We start from the raw sequence: 16,764 nt of genomic DNA, 5'->3' as shown, positions 1-16,764 counted from the left end.
AGAAAACAACAGGCAATGCACTCCACCACCATGGCCTCTATGGACGCTCAGCCCGCAAGACTCCATTCCTCAAGAAAAGGCATGTTGAAGCTGGTTTAAAGTTTGCTAAACAGCATCTTGACAAGCCTGTAGAATACTGGGAGAATGTTGTCTGGTCAGATGAGACCAAAACTGAACTTTTGGGCTGTCATACTACAGACCATGTTTGGAGGAGAAATGGCTCTGCACATCAGCCAAAAAACACTACACCAACAGTGAAGTTTGGAGGTGGAAGCATCATGGCATGGGGTTGTTTCTCATCTCATGGTGTTGGCAAACTTCATATAACTGACGGAGCAATGAATGGAGCCATGTATGGGGAAATTCTTGATCTGAATCTGCTGCCATCCACCAGGATGATGAAGATGAGACGTGGCTGGACCTTCCAGCAGGACAACCATCCAAAGCACACGGCAAAGTTGACTCTCAGATGGTTTCAGAAAAAGAAAATCAATCTGTTAGAATGGCCTAGTCAATCACCTGACTTCAATCCAACTGAACATTTGTGGAAAGAAGTAAAGAAAAGGGTTCACCAGAGGGCACCAAAGAATATTCCAGATTTAAAGACAATCTGTGCAGAGGAATGGGCCAAAATCACACCTGAGCAGTGTGGGCCATTAGTTCAAACATACAAGAAGCTTCTGGAAGCTGTCATTGCAAACAAAGGCTTCTCCACTAAGTATTAGATGAGTCTCAGTTAGCGTCTTCAATACTTTGTTCCTGTGTTATTGTACTTAATTCAACATAATCATTATTTATGGACCTGAACGTTGTGATTTCTTTTCATGTGTGGATTATTTGAGTTAATACCAATGTCTGGGAGAAATTTGGTTTGAATTGTATCTTTGGAAATAAATGTGATGAGAAAAAAGTTGATGCATTAATACTTATTTTCCCCAATGTAACCCCGCCATGTTTAAATCTCCGGTTGACCTGATGGACCTATTAGCAGCTAGCTGCCCGGACTTATTAGCGGCGTGCACTGTGTCGTGCTAGCTGATGTGGCTATCAGCATCCAGCCTACACGCCACCTACCGAGAAGGGCACGGTTGGCTGTTGAAACACAAACAGGATCAGGATTTACTGACCGTACCAAACTGAACCGCTTTGAAGAAACGGGGCTATAGATGGATATCTGGATGTAAAGGCTGTTGTTAGAATGGGCCTGTCCAATTTGGGACCCACGGGACAAATTTAGAAACTTGGAAACTTTATAGTCAACCTGCTTGTGGTTGTTTTGGCGCTGTGGGCAGGAGCCCTGTCCTGCAGATATGAGTCAGTGGTCTTCACTATCACTGTGCTGCAGACTTAACCAGATTAAACCGACCATTTTAACCTTTGACTCTAACCTTTCTCACCTTATTTGAATTAATCTAGGTGCTCCTGTAAATGAGGGTGTTCCCAAGCCGAGCTGTGAGGAACTGTAAACTTCAGCTCAAAGTCATCAGGCTCATTTTACAGGACTCTGGTAAATGATGCTTTCAAACAGCTCGCTCAGCAGCTCGGCAGCTCGGCCTCCTTCTGCCCTCAGTCTGTTTGGATACTGCATGAAAAGATTTGCAGTTGTCATCAAAACTCAAAAACCTAAATATCAGAATCACCCAGAGTGGCTGCAGTGATACTGTAAGTCATCTGGGCGACGAGGAGCGGGTCGTTAAGATCGTCTGACAGGCTGATCAATTTGCTCCAGAGGAGTGATCTTCATTTGGAGAAACGTGCTGCAAGTTCATGAAGTTATTAAAAAGTAGGAAAAACAGGAAGTCTGTGAACATTTAAACCCATGAAGACGTTAGTCTGGAAGCAGCTCCACCAGCATTTTATCAGCAACGCGTCAGCTCAGGGAGGAGCTCGACCCACATATGTTTTTGCAAGGGAACGCAAAAAAAAGTGTGAGGGAACGCAAAAGTATTGATAGGGGAAGCAAAAGCATTGCAAGGAAACACAAAAAAATTCTGCTGGGGAAGGCAAAAGTGTTGAAAGGAAAGGCAAAACTATTGTGATGAATGCAAAAGCAATGTGAGAGAAAGCACAAGTTTTGCTAGGGAATGCAAAAGTATTGATGAGCAAAGCAAAAGTGTTGCAAAAAGAGGAAAAGCTATTGTGATAAAATGCAAAAAAGTTGCTAGGGGATGCATAACTGCTGTGATCAAATGCAAAATCAATGTGAGGGACTGCAAAAGTTTTGCAAGGAAACACAAAAGTATTGCTAGGGGATGCAAGGATACTGCAAGAAAACAACAGTATTGCAAAGGAATGCAAAAATATTTTAGACACTGCAAAAGATTTGGTAGGAAACACAAAACTTTTGCGATCAAAAGCAAAATGTTGAAAAGGAAAGCAAATATATTGCCAGTGAAGGCAAAACTAATGTGATGGACAGCAAAATCAATTTGAGGGATAGCATAAGTTTTGCTAGGGAATGCAAAAGTATTGATGGGCAAAGCAAAAGTGTTGCAAAAAGGCGGGGAAAGCTATTGTGATAAAATGCAAATGTTTTGCTAGGGAAAGCAAAAAAGTTGCTAGGGGATGCAAAAATACTGCAAGAGAACACAACAGTATTGCAAAGGAATGCAAAATATTTTAAAGCACTGCACAAGATTTGCTAGGAAACACAAAACTATTGCAATCAAAAGCAAAAGTGTTGAAAAGGAAAGCAAAAATACTGCTAGAGAAGGCAAAACTCATGTGATGGAACGCAAAATCAATCTGATAGATTTTGAAAGTTTTGAACACAAAAGTATTGATGGGGAAAGCAAAAGTGTTGCAATGAAAGGCAAAACTAGTGTGATAAAATGCAAAAGTTTTGCTAGGGAAAGTAAAAGTATTGTGAAGAAATGCAAAATCAATGTTAGGGATTTGGAAAGTTTTGCCAGGAAATGCAAAAGTATTTTTAGGGAAATATTGCTAGGAAAAGCAAAATTATTGCTAGGGAACGCGTTTGTCAGGGAGTAGCTCGACCCACAGATGTTTTTGCAAGGGAACGCAAAAAAAGTGTGAGGGAACACAAAAGTATTGCAAGGGTTTTTGAAAACAATATTGCTAGGGAAGGCAAAACTATTGTAATGAAATGCAAAATCAATTCTGAGAGCTAGCATAAGTTTTGCTCGGGATTGCAAAAGTATTTCTAAGGGACTGCAAAAGTATTGATGTGGAAAGCAAAAGTATAGAGATGACCTGCAAAAGTCTTGCGAGGGACAGCAAAAAAGTTGCTAGGGAAGGTAAAACTAGTGTGATAAAATGCAAAATCAATGTGAAGGATTTAAAAAGAATTGATAGGAAAAGCAAAAGTATTTCTTGGGGACCGCAAAAATATTGCAAGGAAACACAAAAGTTTTGCCAGGTGATGCAAAGTGTTTTTAGGGAAAAATTGCTATGGAAAGCAAAATTATTGCCAAGGAATGCGTTTGTCAGGTAGTAGCTTGACCCACAGATGTTTTTGCAAGGGAACGCAAAAAAAGTGTGAGGGAACACAAAAATATTGCAAGGGTTTTCGAAAACAATATTGCTAGGAAAGGCAAAACTATTGGAATGAAATGCAAAATCAATGTGAGAGATAGCTTAAGTTTTGCTCTGGATTGCAAGAGTATTTCTAAGGGACTGCAAAAGTATTGATGTGGAAAGCAAAAGTATAGAGATGACATTCAAGTCTTGCTAGGGAAGGGAAAACTAGTGTGATCTAATGCAAAATCAATGTGAGGGATTTAAAAAGTATTGATAGGAAAAGCAAAAGTGTTTCTTGGGGACTGCAAAAATATTGCAAGGAAACACAAAAGTTTTGCCAGGAAATGCAAAAGTGTTTTTAGGGAAATATTGCTAGGGAAAGCAAAATTATTGCCAGGGAATGCGTTTGTCAGGGAGTAGCTCAACCCACTGATGTTTTTGCAAGGGAACGCAAAAAAAGTATGGGGGAATGCATAAGTGTTGCTGGGAAAAGCAAAAGTATTGCTAGGGAGGGGAAAACTTTTGTGATGAAATGCAAAATCAACGTGAGGGATTTCAAAGGTATTGATAGGGAAGGCAAAAGTATTTCTTAGGGACCGCAAAAATATTGCCAGGAAACAAAAAAGTTTTGCCAGGAAGTGCAAAAGTATTTTTAGGGAAATATTGCGAAGGTAAGCAAAATTATTGCTAGGGAACACGTTTGTCAGAGAGTAGCTCGACCCACGGATGTTTTTGCAAGGGAACGCAAAAAAAGTCTGGGGGAACTCAAAAGCATTGCTAGGGAAAGGAAAACTAGTGTGATGAAATACAAAATCAATGTGAGGGATTTCGAAAGTATTGATAGGGACAGCAAAAGTATTTCTTGGGGACCGCAAAAATATTGCCAAGAAACACAAAAGTTTTGCCAGGAAATGCAAAAGTATTTTTAGGGAAATATTGCTAGGAAAAGCAAAAATATTGCTAGGGAACACGTTTGTCGGGGAGTAGCTTGACCCACAGATGTTTTTGCAAGGGAACGCAAAAAAAGTCTGGGGGAACGCAAAAGTATTGCAAGGGAAAGGAAAACTTTTGTGATGAAATGCAAAATCAACGTGAGGGATTTCGAAAGTATTGATAGGGAAAGCAAAAGTTTTTCTTAGGGACTGCAAAAATATTGTAAAGGAATGCAAAAATACTACCAGGAAACACAGAAGTTTTGCCAGGAAGTACAAAAGTATTTTTAGGGAAATATTGTGAGGGTAAGCAAAATTATTGCTAGGGAATGCGTTCATCAGGGAGTAGCTCGACCCGATGTTTTTGCAAGGGAACGCAAAAAAAGTGTGGGGAAACGCAAAAGTTTTGCTAGGGAAAGCAAAAGTTTTTCTTAGGGACTGCAAAAATATTGTTAAGGAATGCAAAAATACTGCCAGGAAACACAAAAGTATTGCCAGGGGATGCAAAAGTACTGCAAGGGACACCAAAGAACTGTTTGGCACGCAAAAGTCTTTGTGAAAAAAAAACCTTAGAGACCCTTAGCGAGCTGCTGATCAGGTGTGCAAAACGACACCTTTGAATTTCATGTCTGTGTATTTTCAAAGCTTCTGCACTTCTTCAAACACTGCTGCAGTTTGATGAATTTTGTAAAGGCAGGAGCCAGGAAGAAGTAATTATCACGCTCGTAAATATCAAATGAAACGGTCGCAGTCTGCTGCCGTGGTTTGCATAATTAAGACAAACATTTGGCTAACGTTTGGAAACATTTGGTTAAATTTATAAGTTTTGGATCTTGGCCTGGTTAATTGAGTACATTCACTACATCCAGTTAGACGTTAAAGTTAATGTTCCCGTTAATCTGTTTTGCGTTGATTACTCTCCCTGTGGGTGTGCCTCTCATCTGTTTCCTCATTTCGTCCTGTTTATGAGTCAGTCGTGTTTTTCAGCCTCATCAAATCTCTGCTGTGAAAGAGCAGCTCGGGATAATGTGACATAAAAACCTTAAAAATATGAGAAAGGTTAAGTAATGTCTAAGTCATGCCTCCAGCTTGATCTCTGTGGGACATTTACAGCGTTAAACTCTTCCAGCATGAGTCAGAAACCAGAGGAAAAACACATCCAAGCGGCGTGATGACAGTTGTCTATCATGTGGCGAGAGCCGGCTGCTCTGACGTCTTCAAAGCTTTCAAGTTTCTCCCCCCAAAAAAAGAAAGAGATGTGAAACTTAACTCCTACAGCTCCAATAAATCATAAAATTCAGAAGTAGTTGCAGAGGAAAAAAAGTTGCCATAGCAACAATTGGATGTTTTGTTCATTGTTAAACACTCAAGTCGAGGTTTTCAGAGCACAAAAGATTCGCAGAGCTGATTTCCACATCCGCCGCCGCCGAGCATGAGACGAAGGAGTCCAGAGATTTGAATCGAGTTACATAAAAACGTTTTTATCTCTGAAATAAGAAGTTTATGTTCAGATACACACACTCAGTACTCAGTGCTCAGTTTGGGCTCCTGTGTCAGTGTGGTGTGGTATGGGCTTTAGCTGGTCTGTGTCACAGCGTCTGGTGTCTCTCATCTTCCTCTTCATACACCTCACAGATTCTCTCTGGGGTCCAGGTCCAATCAAGCTCAGTAGCATCCTGGTCATTCAACAAGCTTATGACTCTCGCAGGATTCAAGTCCTGCTGGAAAGTGAAGTCCCCATACAGCTTGTCAGCAGATGAAGCATGAAGTGCTCTTAAGTTTCCTTGTAAATGTCTGTGTTGACTCTAAAGTCAAGAAAACCCAGTGGACCAACACCAGCAGCAGGGATGGGAATCAAAAAACAGTTCCTGTTGAGAATAAGGGCTGTCACTTTAACATGTTAATTAAATTAATTAATTACACTGCAAATTACCGTGTTATAGAAATAAACACGATTAACTCATTGGCTGTTCATAGCATTTTGGACGATCTTTCAAGATCCAAATTATCTTGTTTTATGAACGCAGTCATTTTGGGTGCTCCAGCCTTTGATCCTCTCCATGATCTCCGTCGTCTTTTCTCTTTTTCTCTGAACTACAGCCACACATCCTCAGTTGGAGCGTGAGCTGCCTGAACTTTTCTGACTGTCAGCGTCTCTCTGTGTCTCTGTCATCTCACATCTTCTCCTCGTATCCATGCCGAGCTCTCATCCAAAGAGCACACCGCTCTCACCCACAGGAGTTTACGAGCAGGGTTTTGATTGACATGCTCTGTTAGACCCCGCCTCCATAGACGTCAATGGCAGTGAACACAGACATTTTAATATTGGGCAGTTGAAAAAATGTGGATTTACAAATCTTCTCCTCTTCATGTGTTCATTTGATTAGTCATTCACTACAATTTTGTAATGTCTGAGAATTCAGATTATGTATTTGGGGACTTTAATCAGATATGAGATTAAAATGCGATTAATTGTACTGATTAATTGCAAATCATGTAATTAATTAGATTAATTTTTTTAATCGTCATTAGCCTTTGTGCTTTACAATTCTCTTGTCAATTCTTTACACAATGCCAGAACTGCCGGACCTTACATGACTATTATTCTGTAGCTACCTTAGCTTAGCAGTTAGCCAACATTTTCCCAGAAATTGATTCAAGATCTTCAGCTTGAAGTTTTACTGAAGAATTGAACACACAAAAAAAATCCAATCAAACTTTACTTGTTAAGCACTTTAAAAACAAATACTGTTGACCAAAGTGCTGTACAAAGAAAAAAAAATCAAAATAAAATAAAATAAAATACATGGCTAACACGAGTTAAAAGAAACACTTCATGTGAAATACTAAAAAACTATTTAAAAATGACTCAAAATATAAAACATAATTAAAACACCATTAAAAGGCATGAAAAAAAGCAATCAAATAATTAAATATTAGATGATTAATAGAAATAATTAATTAAATAAAGTGCTCTCACATAATATTTCTGTTAAACATTCAGGATGGTAAAAATCTCTGTATTTACCCAAAATGATACAAACAAAATAGCACTAGCTTGATTCTGACGTGTATGGGAAATTGCATTGATATGCTAGCAGGTAGCATACATCGATATAACTTTGGCTTCAGAATAGAATTTCAACTTTAATCACAGAAACGTATCACAGTTACTCTGAGAACTGTAACTGTAAAATACTCACAGGCAAATCAAAGAAAAGTTACGTACAGGCTCATGGCCAGGGGCGGACTGGCCATCTGGACGTTCTGGAGAAGTCCAGAACGGCCGGTGCCGGTCTGCTGACGGCCGGTTCGACCGGTGACAGCACCCCCCACGACAGCGGCGGCCGTCGTCGTGCAGAACCGGCCGTTCATACACTAGGCTTGTAGTTCTCAAGACCGGTCTTGGTCTCGAGACCGGTCTCGATGGGTCTCGGACTAACATGTCGGTCTTGGAGGGATTAGAAGCGAACGATATGTCCAGGCACACTGCTGGCTTTGTAGAGCACAACTTTCTATAATGGTCTCTATTATTTTTACACGCCCTTTGAGTATTTTGTGACAGACGTCTGCGCTCATCCTGTTTGTGACTGCGGAGAAGCAGACGGGACGCAGATGGGCGATCCACATCAATTTAACTGGAGAGAGAGAGACAGAGACGCGTTGCATGCTTGGGGAGTTGTTTGACTCTTACCTGGGTAAAGTTAAGTCCCATTTTGCATTGTAATTCCCTCTAATCTACGAGTTGAACCCTCTGTTCAGCATAAATCTATCTTTTGATGAGCGAAGCAACATAACGTACCTGCAGATTTGCAGATTTACAGATTTGCGCTGACGTGCAGGGGTGTGTCCAGATATTTTAGAATGGGGTGCCCCGACTTGGGCACTCGCCGTGTATGTATTAAAAATACAGGATTGAAAGGATACAGCTTTAACTAATTACATAAATAAATAATTAAATAAATAAATGACAATAATAATAATAATAATAATAATAGTAATAATAATAAATACAACAATAACAATAATAATATTGAAACAAAAGAAAAAAAATTAAAGGGACTGTGAGGACTTTACAAATAACCTCGAAATAGTTTCTGTGCTATTCCTGATTGTAATACACAGCTGAAAATGAGACTATCAGCTTCAACATAGCTTATTTCCAAATGCTATTTCTCAGCTTCCCCATTTGGTCGGACAGGACTGGATTGATTTACAGAATGTTGAAGTCTTTATGACAACGCCACGCCAACTGATGGAGTTCAATAGAGAGAAAAGAAATCTATTTTTTCCTCTGCTCAAAACAATTTCTGTGATTTATTTTGTAGTGATGGTGGACATATTGTATTTGATTGTTGTATTGTTGTTTATCTGTGTGTCTTGTCTGGACTACTGAGTTCCTGCCTGCAAACCAAATTTACCGCAAGGTAGGCTTTAAATAAAGAAACCGGGTCGGGCGGGTCGTGTCAGTGTATGAACGGCCGGTGAGGACGCGTTAAAGTCCAGGGCTGTTTTTCAGTCCCAGTCCGCCACTGCTCATGGCTTCATAACAACAGCAAGGTTCCAAACAACTTAAACAACTGCTATAACCAGTTTGAGACACTAGATGGCCTACTCCAGTCAATAACATACAGGAGGTTCTCGGCTTTTGTGGTTTAGACTTTATGTTGTTTTGACTTTACGACGCCAATAAATATATGTACATAAGAAAATAGAGAAGGTTTCAAAGTTACGCTGCTGTTTGTAAGCTCCTACGACGCTACTAGTTTTTGTCTCAGATATTTGGGGATCTGTCCTGGGTAGGTCAATGGAAACGCCACAAAATCCGTGCCGAGACGAACAGCAGGGGGCTTTCACTTTCTGAATGTAAAGAATGGATCCAACGCTAACATCAAAAGCAGATTTTAGTGCATTTCTTTTCTTTATATAACCACCTTTGTGTTTTTTCTCCTTCCTCCTTTCGTCTTATCATCCTCACCCTTTCCTGATCTGCTGTGTCGGAGCTGTAATCTAAATTTGACCCACAATCTCCTGAAAGACCTCGCATCACAAGCCCGCAATCACGCACACTTACCGAGTCGACACACGAGCAATTTCTCTTCATTTCACAGGAACAATTGTCGTCACATCTACGTCTGGAGAGAATGAATGATTCAGACTTCATGTGCCGTTCCCAGAAATTAAAGCTCGGACTGGAAATCTCAGAAAAGAGATGCATTAAGGGTAATTATCGCAACCACGGAAAGTGAAGCGTAGACGGATGTTGGGTGAAGTTTGATCTGATGACGGAGGAAAATGTTACAGGAAACGTGAGGAGAAAGAGACAGACAGGTGAACTCCTGAGGTTTGATACTGTGAGAGCTAACGGCTAATTGAAGCCTGTGTGTGTTAGTGTGTGTGTGTGTGTGTGTGTGTGTGTGTGTGTGTGTGTGAGACAGAGCCACTGAGGAGCAGATTCAGAGAGATTGAAGCCAGAACACAAACAACTTAGTCAGGATCTCCTCTCATCTGAAGCTTTCTGCTCGATAAGCTCTCAAACCCTCGACGAGCTCTGCTTTCTAATTCCAGTTTATATTACATCCAACCCAAACTGCATTCTGAGCGCCGTCTTCTGATGAAGCAGACGCAGCTTTCTGTCAAAGCTGATCTGATTCTGCCTCCTCCCATCGATGACAATAATCCTATTTCCCCGGAACAAAAAGCTCATATTTCACATCAGTGCTGCTGCTGAATTAGTCTGAGGCCCGGCCATGGAAAATGGACATGATAGCCCATATTTATGGCTGAATTGGGTTACGTGGCAGGCAAACACGAATGGGAGAAAAGCACTGGTATTCTCTCTGGGAGCAGCCAGTGTGTACATTAAACAGAGCAGCAGCAGGAGAATATGGGTTTGAGATCCTCGGGACACCGTGTACGGCTGAAAGAGTCATTACTGACACAGTTTCACAGCCTAATGTTTGCTCTCTGTCAAAATCTTTTCAACGCCCTGTCGTGATTTTTAAGAAATTAAACAAAGTCCCACAGCACGGCCTCCTCCGTGCAGCGCTGACACACAAACTGAGTTTAATCTGAATTTGTAAATATTTGAGCTGCAGAGAATCAGGTGTGAGTTCAGGGGAAAGTGGGGCTGCTAATTATTCCTTTTCAGGATAGGATGAGAGCTCAAACAGTGAGGCTCCTATTGGTGAAAGGAAGCAAAAGCAAAAGACAGTATTTATCAATGCATTTGCTTAGATTGAGCAGTAGGATTTCTCTTTGAAACCTGACAACAAGCTAGCTTTGTCAGTTTGTAGCGTAGTTTAGCAGCTGCTATATTTCTCTCTCCTCACAGCGCGATGCTCTGAGACGTGTCTGTAACGTGTAACGTTAGTGAATCCTGGTTCTGTCCTACCAGTGCTCATCTACCAACTCCAACCTCACCAAGCAGAGCTAACGTAACCTCACTCTTCATTTTATTGATAGACTCTCAAGTTTGAACAGACCACTGCAGAATAACTGCTGACTGTGGGTTGGAGGCTACATTAGCACAAACAGTTTAGCCCTTTCAGCCTTTAGCTTGTGTTTACACCCTCAGCCCAAGTTTAAAGCCTTTAGCTTGTGTTTCTAGCCTTAAGCTCCTGTTTTAGCTTTTAGTCTGTGTTTTTAGTCTTGTGTTTTTAGCCTTTGGCTTAAGTTTTAGCTCTGAGCTTGTGATTGAGCATTTAGCTTCATTTAGTTTTAAGCTTGTGTTTGAGCCTTACGCCTATGATTTTAGCCTTAAGCTTCCTGTTTTAGCCCTCGACCAATGGTTAGCCTTCAGCTTGTCTTTGATCCTACAGCTCATGTTTTAGCCTTTGGCTCATTTTTTAGCCTTGAGCTTGTGTTTTTTAGTCTTTAGCTTAAGTTTTTGGACTTTAGTATTTGTTTTTACCTTTTAGTTTGTGTTTAAGCCTTGAGTTCGCATTTTTAGCTGTGCTCGTGACTATGCATTTCGCTTGAATTAAGTTTTTTAGCTTTCGTTTAAGCCTTAAGCCTATGATGTTAGCCTTAAGCTTCCTGTTTTAGCTCTCAACCAATGGTCAAGCCTTCAGCTTGTCTTTAATCTTGCAGCTCATGTTTTAGCCTTTGGCTCATTTCAAGCCTTTAGCTTGCGTTTTTAGTCTTTAGCTCGTGGTTTAGCCTTGCACTTGTATTTAGGCTTTAGTTTGTGTTTATAGCCTTAAAGCGCCCTTCACACCGCCGCGTGGTAACTGCCCCGAAAACCGCTTCTCTGCCGGCAGAGGCCCCTGAAATGCAGAGCGTTTTTCAAAGCGGCTCCTGACACCGCCGCATGAGCATGGGGTAACAGGCGGCAGCGACGTAGAGGTGATTCGGCGAACGTCACAGCAGAGCCCGCCCAAAAGTCCTTCACAACACTCCCTCCTCAAAAACACTACCGCCTAGTAGTACCTTATAGTTTCTGTTTAGTGTGTGATGTGCATAGGAAAGATTTTATTATTATTGTAGAGCTCTGGATATTCAGATACCAGCAGTATTAGCTCCTCCATCGCTCGTTTTGCCCCGCGAAGCCTGCTATTTCCGGGTTTTCTTCTTCCTTCGATGTGATTGGTTGTTCCCAGGCGGCTGCCGCCAGAAAGTTCAACAAGCTGGACTGCAGGCGGCAGGGGAAAATCTGTGCACGTGCATGTGGGCGGCAACCGCTTCTGGGTCCTACCGCCGCAGCCAAAACTGCTTGCCGCCTGCCGCACAACCCTCATTTAAATGACTGGAGGCGGCGCGTTGCCGCGCAGCGGTGTGAAGCCCCCTTAAGCTTTCTGTTTTAGACATCAACCAATGCCTTACCCCTACAGCTTGTCCTTTAGCATTCAGCTCATGTATTAGCCTCAAGTTGATGTTTTCATACTGTAGCTCGTGTTTTAGCCTCAAGTTGATGTTTTCATACTGTAGCTTGTGTTTTAGCTTCAAGTTGATGTTTTCATACTGTAGCTTATGTTTCAGCTTCAAGTTAATGTTTTCATACTGTAGCTCGTGTTTTAGCCTCAAGTTGATGTTTTCATACTGTAGCTTGTGTTTTAGCCTCAAGTTGATGTTTTCATACTGTAGCTCGTGTTTTAGCCTCAAGTTGATGTTTTCATACTGTAGCTTGTGTTTTAGCCTCAAGTTGAGGTTTTCATACTGTAGCTCTTGTTTTAGCCTCAAGTTGATGTTTTCATACTGTAGCTTGTGTTTTAGCTTAAAGTTAATGTTTTCATACTGTAGCTCTTGTTTTAGCCTCAAGTTAATGTTTTCATACTGTAGCTTGTGTTTTAGCCTCAAGTTGATGTTTTCATACTGTAGCTCATGTTTAAGCCTCGAGTTGATGTTTTCATACTGTAGCTTGTGTTTTTGCCTCAAGTTGATGTTTTCATACTGTAGCTCATGTTTTAGCCTCAAGTTGATGTTTTCATACTGTAGCTCATGTTTTAGCCTCAAGTTGATGTTTTCATACTGTAGCTCATGTTTTAGCCTCAAATTGATGTTTTCATACTGTAGCTCATGTTTTAGCCTCAAATTGATGTTTTTATACTGTAGCTCATGTTGTAGCCTCAAGTTGATGTTTTCATACTGTAGCTTGTGTTTTTGCCTCAAATTGATGTTTTCATACTGTAGCTTGTGTTTTAGCCTCAAGTTGATGTTTTCATACTGTAGCTTGTGTTGTAGCCTCAAGTTGATGTTTTCATACTGTAGCTTGTGTTTTAGCCTCAAGTTAATGTTTTCATACTGTAGCTTGTGTTTTTGCCTCAAGTTGATGTTTTCATACTGTAGCTTGTGTTTTAGCCTCAAGTTGATGTTTTCATACTGTAGCTTGTGTTTTAGCCTCAAGTTAATGTTTTCATACTGTAGCTTGTGTTTTAGCCTCAAGTTGATGTTTTCATACTGTAGCTTGTGTTTTAGCCTCAAGTTAATGTTTTCATACTGTAGCTTGTGTTTTTGCCTCAAGTTGATGTTTTCATACTGTAGCTTGTGTTTTAGCCTCGAGTTGATGTTTTCTTACCGTAGCTTGTGTTTTAGCCTCAAGTTGATGTTTTCATACTGTAGCTTGTGTTTTAGCCTCAAGTTGATGTTTTCATACTGTAGCTCATGTTTTAGCTTCAAGTTGATGTTTTCATACTGTAGCTCATGTTTGAGCCTCAAGTTGATGTTTTCATACTGTAGCTCGTGTTTCAGCCTCAAGTTGATGTTTTCATACTGTAGCTCGTGTTTTAGCCTCAAGTTGATGTTTTCATACCGTAGCTTGTGTTTTAGTCTCAAGTTGATGTTTTCATACTGTCGCTCGTGTTTTAGCCTCAAGTTAATGTTTTCATACTGTAGCTTGTGTTTTAGCCTCAAGTTGATGTTTTCATACTGTAGCTCATGTTTTAGCCTCAAGTTGATGTTTTCATACTGTAGCTTGTGTTTTAGCCTCAAGTTAATGTTTTCATACTGTAGCTAATGTTTTAGCCTCAAGTTGATGTTTTCATACTGTAGCTTGTGTTTCAGCCTCAAGTTGATGTTTTCATACTGTAGCTCATGTTTTAGCCTCAAGTTGATGTTTTCATACTGTAGCTCGTGTTTTAGCCTCAAGTTAATGTTTTCATACTGTAGCTCGTGTTTTAGCTTAAAGTTGATGTTTTCATACTGTAGCTTGTGTTTTAGCCTCTGGCCTGACTTTATTGTGCTGCAAATCAATCTGGTCCTGCGTTACCCAATCAAGACGCTAAGAAGCAGCATTCAGGAATAACCTTTATTGGCGCCAATAACCTCATTTTATTGTGTGGATCAGGATCTAGTAGTGAGACTTTTTAAAGATCACTAACAAAGTTCTCACAGCTCCTTTAATATGAGCCACATCTACTTGAAAATCCAGAAAAAAAGTTAAATTTTAAGATGTTAGAATAGGGAATTACTTTAAAACATTATTCTTATTACAAGAAATGAAACAAGTGAACTTTATTTCTCTTTACAGGTAACTCAGGAGTCTCTTTTGTCTTTTAAGATCTTGAAGTAAAATATTTTTTAGGACTCATCAGATGTATGTGGGTCGTTAAGTTCAAAATGATTTTTTTCTTTTGCAAAAAGTAAGACTTTTTTTTTGAGATGTGTGGCTCATATTAGGTCTGATAAAACAGTTTTACTCAATGTGAGAAATAAAAACTTGCTCAGACTCGAGTTTCTGCAGCTTTGATGCGTCACGATGGACTGATAACTGACGGCTCTTCTTTGTGAAAAAGAGCAGAACACGTTTCTCCACATCGACGTTTCTCCTGACAGAAAGCCTGTAACTGTGCGCTGATCTTTTACCCACACTGCAAAGCGTTCACACAGCTGTATTTGTACCCGCTGATCTCTGCTCTGGCTGCGTCCGCCTCTAAACTATGCCAATGAATTCACGGCATCTCCTCCTGACAAAAGGTCAGGCTTAAAATGAACAAGTCTGCAGGGAGCCACATTATTTTCTCTCCAAGTACACATGGACACGCTTAATCAATACAGAGCAGAGCCGGGGTGGGGGTCCTGGTCTCAGGAGGGAAGGAGTCTCGCTGGAGACTCTGCTCAGTCTTCTGCTCTTTAAACCCATCCTCAGCACATGTGGAGGCATGTCAATAAAACTCCAAAATCCCCACCACACACACACACACACACACACACACAGGCACACACACACTCACAGTTTGGCTCTAATTTATTTCATCTTTTTTCATCTTTGGGAGTCTTTCAGCTGAGTCGGTGGTGGGCTGAAAAAGAGATGCAAAGTGAGATGGAGAGAAGCGGCTCTGCATGAGCAGCAGTGAGGTAGACAGCGGCAGGCAGAGGAGCTGGCTGTGAATACTGATGTGACAATGATTTGCGTTTCGATTGTGCATGAAGAAGCTAGTCAGCCCCCAAAGGAGGAGGAGGAGGAGGAGGAAGAGGAGGAAAAAAATGATAAAGAAAATAAGAGCTGAGCTTCCGAGAAGAGAACATCTGGCGCGGCTTCTCGTCGGGTCCCTGTCACGTTTCTGCGGCTTTTTGTTTGTTTCTGGGGGAATTAGTCTGAGCGAGGGGGAGCCATCAGAGGGAAAATACAGACATCACTGTCCCAGAACTTTCAGAATAAAAATGAGCTCATCAAAGTTCACTAAAGTCACTCATAAACTGCTGGTTAGAAGTTTTACAACAGCCCACTTTTCCCATTTTTCTCTGAAATTCAAGCAGCTAAAGTCCAGTGAGCTTGGAGCGGTGCTGAAGTAAGTGTTGGAGGCTGATCAAGCCTTGAAGGTTGGTGCTACCAGTTCCTACAGGTGTTCAAGCTTTCTTGCTTCTTTCCAACCATCTAAAGAGCTGAACACACAGTAGTACCAGACCCACTGAACCGTATAACGCTCTGAAAATGAGCAGGAAAAGACGATTCCTGCATCATAACATTCACAGAAACTCGTCTTTCCTCCAGAGAAATGGAGTCAAAGAAAGTCAAGGTGGGCCCAGAGAGGAGAGTTTCTCTTGGCAACTGGAGACTCTGACTGGAAGAGGTCCGACAGAGCTAAACCCAGAGTCTCAGTTTCACTTTTTGTGAAGAGAAGACTCTAAGATGCAGCTCTGAGGGGTCAGACTGCAGGAAGAAAGACACCCATCACTGAGACAGAGCCAGAAGAAGAACCAGAGGCTTGCCTGGGCTACCAAACACCGCCAATGGACTACTGAAGTCAGGAAGATGGGGCTATGGACTAATGAATCAAAGTCTGACATCTATACCTCAGAATTTTTAGCACCGTTTGTGGACTAGGCAAAGGAAAGGATGGTTCCTCAGTGTTTGACATCAGATGTAAATATCTGGATCTTGGGTCTAAAGGCACCCTGAACCAAAAGCTAAAATAAATGTCCTCAATATCGTTAAACCTTCAACAACATTCAATGATCAGTGCTAAAAATCCACCAAGAGCTGGATCTGAGACCTTCTGACTCCTCCTCCCCCTGAGGACAAAGAGGCTCAGATTAAGGTCTAAGTGTTCCCTGAACAGATGAGTCTTCAGACGTCTCTTAAAGTAGAAAGGGACTCTGTGGATCGTATAGAGTTTGGTAATTCATTCACCATTTGGGAACAACAGAGGAGAAGAGTCTGGCTAGAGATTTGGAGCCTCATTGGGAGAAGAAGGAGTGTAGACCTGGATGAGGAACCCCAGGTCGACAGAAGCTGGTCTGGTCAATGTGGCGTTTCCTTTGACTAAAACTGGGACAGATCCCCAAATAACCAACCTGTACCGTCCCTCTTGGTACCCTTCTGTTGGGGTGCCAGACTAAACTGATCCAGCCCGAGAAAACAAAGAGTAACAAAGAGTCACATGGAAATCACAGAGAGGACGAAATGCTGCAT

The sequence above is a fragment of the Halichoeres trimaculatus genome, unplaced genomic scaffold, assembly GCF_033239565.1.
Source record: "Halichoeres trimaculatus isolate MK-OKI-2021-1 unplaced genomic scaffold, fHalTri1.1 fHalTri1_scaffold_2, whole genome shotgun sequence".
Classification (NCBI taxonomy): Eukaryota; Metazoa; Chordata; class Actinopteri; order Labriformes; family Labridae; genus Halichoeres; species Halichoeres trimaculatus.
The sequence above is the reverse complement of the archived record's forward strand: the minus strand, read 5'-3'. Positions refer to the sequence as shown.